Genomic DNA, 9,661 nt, shown 5'->3' on the forward strand with positions numbered 1-9,661 from the left:
TTAGCGACGGAGCACACCCTCTATAGCACCATCATAATTTCAAAATTAAACTCCAATCCTCTGTGGGAAGCAATGCCCCCTTCCCACATGATATTTCATTTTTTTTCCTTAAGGTTAAATGTGAGTCATCGAGCTTTCTTGCCTTAGGATTAAATAATCTTATGATGGAGCACACCCTTTTGTAGAATCATCCTAATTTAAAACTCAAATTCAATCCTCTAAAGTTAGGAGTTATTCCTTCCTATACATTCACTCAATCTCCTTATCTTTAAGGTTAGTCCTTTTCCTTCCCCAGGATTAGATCAAATAGTGGTGGAGAATGCCCTTAGTGGCACCATCCTAATTTCAATTTCAATTTCAAATCCTAAAATCAAGTTCTCTTTTCCTTAATTCCTTCTTTTAAATTAAAATGATTGCAAAATAATTTTTTTTAAAAAAATCAAATTTATTCTAAATTAACCTTTAAAAATTCTTAAAATTTAAATTAAGACCAAATTCAATCTTAGCCATTGAATCCCTTTCAAAATCATCCTTTAATCAAAGCATTTAATTTTAAATAAAGAGAGGCATAAAATTGTAATTTAGCATATATTGAAAGCATTACTGCATTAGAGCTTAGGAGGCTGTTAGACCGGTTGAACCGAACCGCACGCCCCCTTTTCTCCTTGGATTCGCAAAAACCAAGTCCACGTCTCCCTCCCTATTTGCGAAACCGTCCGCCTGCTCTCTGGGCAATTCGCGAAATCCCCTACAAGTTCGCAAGAGGGACGCACACCTCCTCTCAGCCATTCGCGAGCCCTAGGTCCGACCCTCTCTGCCGTTAGCAAGCCCAAGCCAAAGACCACCATCTGACCGGTCCTTGCCTTAGCCACCGCCGGCCCTAGCCTCATCTGTGCCTCCTTCTTGCTGCGATTTGCTTGGCCAAGAACAATAGAAAGTGGTTGCAAGTGTTGTTGTACATGGATCTTGATAATATCGGCAAGTTATCCTTTCTCTTCTTGAAGCATGGAACTTCAAGTATTTCTTTCTTATTTTAGATTTGGAAATGTGGTTGATGCCTCTTTCTATGATTTTAAAATTCGGAAATATTATATGAAAGATTTTTTTCTTAAGCTTTTCTTGGCATCAAGATGAGTTCTGTGTAGGACGAAAATGCTGAGATTATCTTTCCAAATTTTGTTTTAAGTTCTAAATGGCAGTAGAAAGTTCCTGTTGAAACTATATTTCTACCTAAAGGCTTTGGGAGTTTAAAATGCATGTATTCCTTAAAAGAAATAAAATGGTTCTTCGCCTCTTATGCTATGTTTTGGTACAGGAAGCAAGAGATATAATCATTAGAAATTTTCCCAAATTTGATGATTGTTTCACATTCAGATATTACCGAATATATATATATATATATATATATATATATATACTTTATCTTACAATATTTTGTGTCAAGAAGAGATTGATTGCCATTTCATTCCTAAAGCCAAGTCAGAAACCATTATAGTTTCTTTTTTCTCTCTGAATTGGAATGCGTAATGGGCCTTTTTAGGTTATCTTTGGAGGAAAAGAACATGATTATCCTTTTCTAAATTTTGAAAGAACGTATACTTTGTTGATTATTCTCTTCTGAAGTAATGAAGAGGTATTAGATGGTTGCAAGATTTGCTTCTTGTATTTTACTTTTTTTTTTTAATATTTAGATATACACATGTCTGACCGCTTACAAGTAACAGTTTCATGTTTTGTGACGTTGATTCCATACTTTCATAGAAAATACATTCGCATTATTTGCAATGGTGGATTCAGTCAAAGCTTCTCATGATAGATTTTATCTATTTATGTTTAAGTATTGACTTGTTTCTTGTGATATATTTTCTTGAGGCAAATTGGGGAGCATATCTATGAACTTATTTTGTTCCTCCAAAATTTGATTGTGGTTGCATTTTGCTTTATTAGACGGCTGCACTTCTTTATTTCTTTTCTTTGAATGATTGCATTAATTCTTTTTTGTTTTTGAGCAAAATAGGCATGCAAGAAGAGAATGGAAGTTTTCTTCTTATTATCTTCATAAGTAATTGCTCGCATGATTTTTAACTTGTTTGACATATTATTCATTCAATAAAATTAGCGAAGCGCCATTGTGTTTTTACTTGCTCTCACTAGTGATATGACAAATGATATGATGAATTGTATTCATGAATAAAGTTATGGTTTACTGAGATCTTTGGAAAGAATGAATTTGCAGCAAGTCATCTTTCTTTTCCTAATTTCATTTAGCTATGACTGTTGAGATAGAAAGTGCAAGATGCATGTGTATATTTGGTGGATCATGATTGGTGGAAATTGATATACATAGTCATGCTTCATCTTTTACATGGATGTTTTCTTCCTATGGTTTGGGAAAGAAAAAGTGGTTTTGGTAAAGAGTGAATTTTGAAAAGTGAAAGTAAAGCGTATGTGAGAGATTTTGAAAAATAAAATGTGTTATCTTAAAAGGTAAAGAATGATTTTGCGATGAGGTGGAAAATTTTGGGAAAATGAAATGTGTCTGTGAAAGTAGAAATGCATGATTTTGTGGGAAGTGTGTGTGTTGAAAGGTATTGCTTGAGAAAGATGAAATGTGAGATGTAGGGTTTTGGAAGTTAAGGTGTTTGATAAGTTTCTTTGAAACTTTGAAAAGTGGAGTGTGTGGATGTTGGATAGAGAATGGTTTGGGTGATCTTTGGAAATTAAAATTTAAAGAAAAGAAAAAGCTCTCTTTCTCTCTATCTCTCTCTCTCCTTTTCTTCCTCTTTCTTATGCCTCAAGGTGAATGTTGGAAAATTACGAAGTATGCTTTCATAAGTAAAAAAGCTCAAAAGGCAATCAACCACACCGGTGCATGACCAACCCAAAAAAAAAGATACGTTTTAATTTAAATAGTATTTTTTAAATTATTTTCTTTTTTGATTATTAAACATGCTTCTAATCCCTGCTTTATTGTCTTTATTTTTATGAACTGCAAGGAATGTACCGATCAAGTGAACTAAAGGGAAATGGGACAGAGGCGTCAATCGCCTCCATCCAACCGGTTGGAGGTGCTACGGGCTGAAATACTAGATGTTAGCTTCTGTACGCTGTAAGTATTCTAGAACTTAGATAAACCTTAAGACCCAAAACCCTTGATGTGGTTTTACGAATTCCCAAACTTAGGGCCTTGTAGAAATCCTAATTTTGTTTATTATGTATTTTAGATTCAAAACTACTTGCAAATTAGTTTTATTATGTTATTTAGATTTTCCTATGTTATTAAAATTTTCTTTGATTATTTAGAACCCAAAATCCATTTACATGTGTGCGTATGTTCAAAGGGTTAGTGACAATATATTTCATTCCATATAACATTAGTAATACTTAAGGACATAAATTAATGATGGGTATTAGAGGACTTAGATTTCAGGATGCATGCATCTTTTGGGAAAGAAAATAATAAACATAAAAAACTTAGTGACACATCACTTTAGGATTAGTGAATATATTTAACCTAATGTAATTAATCCTAAATAATAATCAAACAATTATTAAATTCACTTTAAAAATTAGAAATTACGATCATAAATAATAATTCAAACCAACTATAAGATAAATATTTGAATTAAAGTTATTAAAATAATACTGGTAAATTAATTATTAAATTAAAATAAAAAACACTAGAATAAATAATAATAATAATAATAAACTTATAATTAAAACAATCCTAAATAACAATAACATAAAAAAATTTTAAATAAAAAGCTAAACAGAAATATCAAAATAAAAATATATAAAAATCATAAATGATAAAAAATAAAATAAAATAAAATAAAATACAAGACTAATAAAAAAGTGTACAACAAATTAAACAGATAAACCATAAAAAAATAGTTTAAATAATAAATTGCAATTAATTAAATAATATGAATGATAAAAATAAATTTAATAAATCATTAAAAATTAAATAAAATCTTTAGAAATTTAATAAAATCTTAAGGCTTTAATAAGTTATTAAAAAATTCAATAAGTCATTTAAAATCAACAAATCATTAGAAATTTAATAAATCATTGAAAACTTGAATAAATTAATTAAAACTTCAATAAAACATTAAATTAAATTTTTTAAAGACTTAAAATAGTTAACTAAGACACCCTAAATAACCAATTTTATTAATCAAACTTAACAGTTAAAATTAAACATAAAAAAAATTTTCAATTTGCTGAAGACTCTAAGATTTAAACTTAAACATACAATTACCTTGGCCTTTCAACAAACTAAATTCTATTAATTTGAAAATTTCAACTAATAATTGATCTAGGATTTATCCAAACTATACAGCCTATTGCACACACTTAGATTTATTTGCTAGGACAACTGACTCTAGCTTTAAGTTAGGCCGATATTTACTTTCTTTTTGTTGTGTAACGGCTTTCTCGTGATTTTTACTGTATGCTGGTTGTAATGATTGATGTATTTGCTTATTTTTTTTATTTATATAATTTGATAATTGATGTGATGAACGATAGATTACCCCTAGGTTAGGGACGATTTGGATGCTCACAGAATTTTATGCAGGTGGCTATGCTCATACAAAGTTAAATCAAAGAGGGTAAATTAAAGATTTAAATTGATGAAATTTTCTGCAGGTGCAAAATGCTAAGCCCCTTTAAAACTAAAAAAATATTACCAAATGTGACTGGTGAAATTTAATTTAAATGCAAATATATAACTATTTGTGATGATTTTATTATAAGCTGTTTAGGATAACCCTGCAGATTTTTTTTTTTTAAATATGTGTAATATAATATAAATGTGTTTGAAAAGAGTTGTAATGTGAAAATGACTTGAAAGTGGGATATTACATCAAACTTGTAATCTAAAGAGAAGAGAATATCACCTGGAGGAATGTTCTCTTTTATTTGGAAAGTTAAGTTAGGATGATTTTAATATCCCAAAAGAAAAGAAAATACTCTTTCGGGGATGAGTTTCTTTTCATTTGTATATTCAGATTCGATGAATTCAAGGAGCTCACAAAAGAAAAGAAGGCTAAGGAGAGAAGACGAAGAAGTGAAGAAAAGAAAATATATCTCATTTTAAAATCACTTGAACTAGTCTTAGGATTATAATTCGGGTTTGTTGTCAGTAATATTCGACCACTTTATTTTTCAACATAGTCTGAGTTGTAAATAAAATGACACTTGCCATATGAAATTTGAATATTATATATTGGATAATTTAATTTGATTGTTTTCATTGTTTGTATGGTATAATTGAATATTTGTTTAGGTTATCTTGCATGATGTGTTTTGTTTTATCTTGGATACGATCAGAGTTTTTGTGATGGTATGAATAAAATTTTTATACTTGAAACTCTAATAAAATTTTTAGGCTCACATAAAAATTCTAACGATTTAATAAGTAAGCTCGGGACCGCCGAGAGTCAGCATATATGCATATTATTACTTTATCTTTCTTTTTAGGCACCTCTCTATCTGCGGGTTCTAACAGACCACTTGGCCTATTAGGGTACAGTTCTGTTAAGAGGATGTTGTGCAATCTCTAAAAAAATATATATTTTCCAAGCTTGATTTTAAAATTGTTTCATAATCATTTTATACATTCGAGTTAATTAACATGCATTGCATTGGATACAAATTAAAAGAGTATAAAATTCTAATTACATTTTACTCTCAAGCATCATTTACCCTACATAAGTTAAGGGACCAATTATGATATGTCTTAGATGTCAGACCCCAATTCTTTAAAACTTAAACAACGTCCCTACCCATTTTTCATAAAGAAATTAGACATATGATTTTAAAGCGACAAGGTGGTTAGTTGGTTCCCCAATCTAGGCTAGGTTAAGTCCATATTTGCATTTCATTAGATATGTTTGAGTCACTACTTTATAGTACCCAATTTAGATTTAGGTTATGAGATAGATTTTTATATCTTAAGTTCTCACCCTCCGGAAATATTATTTCAAATTTCTAATAAAATGCGTAATCAAATATAAAAATCTACTCATAAAGTGTAAAGCCCAACATATGGTAGACTGAGATTGCCTCTGAGCTTCTTAGAATTTGACACATATTTTTTCTCCTTTAACTCGCTAAGAACTGTTAAATGTTGAGATTTCTCCTTGAAAAAATTTCTATTTTTTTCTTATTTTTTTACTTTTTAATCAAATGATATGAAATTGCAGCTTTAATTGATAGTTGTCTTAGGAACATCCCACCTAGGATGTAATTAATTATAAGGGCTCGCCTCTATAGGGATTTGAGAACCCTATATTAAAATAAATATTATTTTATTTCTATAAAATAAGAAAAAAAATCTTTGGGAACACATATTTTTTAAAAATCACATTTTTAATTTAAAATATATTTGTAGAATATTATTATTATCTTTTTAGGTGATATAATATTTTATTTGTTATATTCAACTTTAGAAATAAAAAAATTTATAAAACTCATTCTTTTTTTATATGTCTTGAAGAATGGTATATTCGTTTTTTAAGATGATATAATATTCTCCTTGTTATACCTATATAAATGAATGTATAAACTTTTTAAAAATCCTATTTTAATTTTTAAACACATTCTATATAATTTCATATTCATCTTTTACGATGATATATTATTCTTTAAATTATGTTTTATTATAAAAATATTATTTTCTAAAATTCTATTTTGATATTGAATTCACTGTAGAATATTGTGTTAGTTTGTCAAGATTGTATTTTATTCTCAATGCAGTATTTTATTATAAAATAGGAGAAATCAAAATCTGCGTGGCGACATTATTTTTTCCCATACAATGTGTAGTTAATATTAGGTGTAATGTAAACCCTATGAATAAGAAAGCATGCACAATCAAGTATGTTGGATTAATTTTATGCAAGCATAGGCACAATGTTTGTCATGTATCAAATTTATAGAGATGAATTATCATGAGGGGGTGTTAATAGTACATGCTTTACTTACTTTTCTTAGATTCTTATAGGGTAACAAATTATGTGAGCTTAGAGTGGCATTGAGGTTAGAAAGGATTTATTTTATCATTTGTCTCTTTACGATTGACTGAGTGTTTGGTGATGCATATGCTCTGAAAATCATCAATATAAAAGAGAATAATTAGGAGACATTGTATTTATATTTCATCAATCCAAAATAATTTATCCAAATAATATTTATTTTATTATTTTTAATTTTAAATTAAGTGAATTCATCTCCATAAAAACTTAATTTTTTTATTGAGTAGATAATTATTGTAGTTGAAGTAGAAAATTTTAGTATTTGCAAGTAAACATTCTTCCTCATGGGATCCATACTTTACTCTATCACTATATTACTCAATTCGACATATATACTTGCATATATTATAAGTATGATTTTCTTTTTAATTTTTATATCAAAGAAAACCTAAGCATTATTTGGGGATAGATAGAGCCCTAAATCATTTTCATAATTATTTAGATTATTCCGTCACCTCCATCATTGATCTTGATTATACTATATGATTAGTGCAAAAAATAATTAATTAAATAAGATTAATTTGCATTAGATATAGCAATCATATTATATAACCACAATATCATACAGGCTGATCAGCTATATTTGATATCCTCGCCGTGATTTAAATTAAGTAATAATTCAAATTCAAAATCATTTTGATATTTCTCCACAAACTAGTTCATATTGTGTGATGTTTAAAAATTTTGCCCAATACAATCCTATGATTAAGTAATCGAATCAAGATTAATTCATACTGATATCATACGGTACGATCTAAATCATACTGGATGATCGACAAAGCAGCATTCTGGATGATAATTATTCATGTCGGGGTGCGACCTATATAAACTGCATTCAATTAAACTAATCATGCTGGACAATCTTTAAGTTTTTTGAAATCCTCTATTTATACTCTCTTTATGACTTAATTAGATTCTTTTGGTAGTTAGAGTTTGTTTTGTTTGTAAGAGTGTTAAAGCAAGAGCATAGAGCAAAGGAGAGAGAGGGTGAAATTATGTGAGTTAGAAGAGCCTTATGGGATTCAATGGAGTGTGAGTGGGCTTTCCACACAATACCTTTAATCAACTTGCGTCTAAGTTCCTGTGGGTGTGTAGGTATTTGTATTAAGGAAAGCTGTATAAAAAAGCCATTGGTATCAAAGTTTGTCAGCTACTTTGCCGCACTAAGGAGGTGAAAGAATTTTTGGCTATTCCACATCACCAAGGAGATAAAAGAGATTTTGATTACTCCACTGCATCAAGGAGATGAAATAGATTTTAGATACTCCACCGCACCAAGTGAGAGAGATTTTGGCTACTCTGTTGCACTGAGGAGGTGAAAGAGATATCGATGTCTCTATCGAACAGAGGACGTGAAAGGTAAGATTCTTTGTTAGACAAGAGTTTATACAAGTGAAAGTAGAGTCACTATTTATTAGTGCAACATCCAAAGAGAAGAACTTCAAGGAGTGGATGTAGGTCAAGTTGATTGAACTATTATAAACTTTAATTTACATTCTTATTTTCATTTACTTTCTATAGTTTTACTTTCCAACATATTTATTTTTCTTCAATCTGGGTTGAGTCTGATTTTCATTATAATACAATCATTGTGGCTTATTAGGATTGATATTTGTTTTAAAAAGAAACAAAAAATAAAAAGAAAGATAAAAAAAATAAAAAAATTATTATTTGTCTTCCTAAAAAAAACACAAAAGGATTAGTATTTGTTTTTGGTTGTTATTGAGAGTTGCGATTTTGTTAATTATAATGCTTCTGCATTAAAACCTGATTTTTTTAATCAAAAGTTTTTTGAAAGTTTTATACTCACCAATCCCCCCTCCCTCTTAGTGTGTCATTTCAATATTGAATTGGTTACACAACTAATTATTGAACTTTTAATTAGTATCAGAGTGGGTTTCTTACAATTTAGTTATAACACATAAAGTTTAATCCAAAGGCACATTTTGGAAATCATAAAACTAATAAAGGGTATTCTATTACCCATCCACTATTATTTGATAACATTTTATTCAATTTCTGAAAAATTTACATATCTACATTCTTACAATATATAGATTTTTTCATGTGGCATATAATTCAAGTAAGATATTCTTTGTGCACTAGCGTCAAAGAGATATGAGATAAATTATGTATCACCTTTGAAGGACATAATAAGGTTAAAAAATCACATTTAAATTTTTTATTACAGAAGTATGAACTATTTCACATGAAATCTAGTGAGATAATATCTAACATCTATACTAAGTTCATTAAAATAATCACTTCATTACATGCATCAGGTAGGGAAATTTTAAATTCTTAAAAAGTGAATAAAATATTTTGTTATTTGTTGATTCTTATGAGGCTAAAATTACTATAATACTAATTCAAAAGATCTTAATAAGTACTCTATTAATAATTTTTTGAACTCTCTTATTGCTTACAAGCAAAATGTGAGCCAAATGCTTTCATATATAAGTGGCAGGAAGAAAGAAAGAATAGTGGCATTAAAGATTGATGGCACCAAGAGCAGTAAGTGAGGAGCTGATGGGAGTGAGGACATAACATTGATGACTTGCCAATTCAAGAGCTTCCTGAAATGCAAACATAACCACCACTTAAATAAGAGCAAAAATGAT

General features: G+C 29.1%; 1 long non-coding RNA gene across 1 annotated transcript; it reads left to right on the plus strand.

Annotated features, from left to right (window-relative positions):
• The first annotated feature begins 645 nt into the window (after positions 1-645).
• LOC110108505 lies at positions 646-5,255 on the plus strand. Its single transcript, XR_002304473.2, has 2 exons — positions 646-3,109; positions 5,013-5,255. It is a non-coding gene; the product is annotated as an uncharacterized LOC110108505 (long non-coding RNA).
• The last annotated feature ends 4,406 nt before the right edge of the window (positions 5,256-9,661 follow it).

This window comes from Dendrobium catenatum, unplaced genomic scaffold, assembly GCF_001605985.2.
Source record: "Dendrobium catenatum unplaced genomic scaffold, ASM160598v2 fragScaff_scaffold_325, whole genome shotgun sequence".
Taxonomy (NCBI): Eukaryota; Viridiplantae; Streptophyta; class Magnoliopsida; order Asparagales; family Orchidaceae; genus Dendrobium; species Dendrobium catenatum.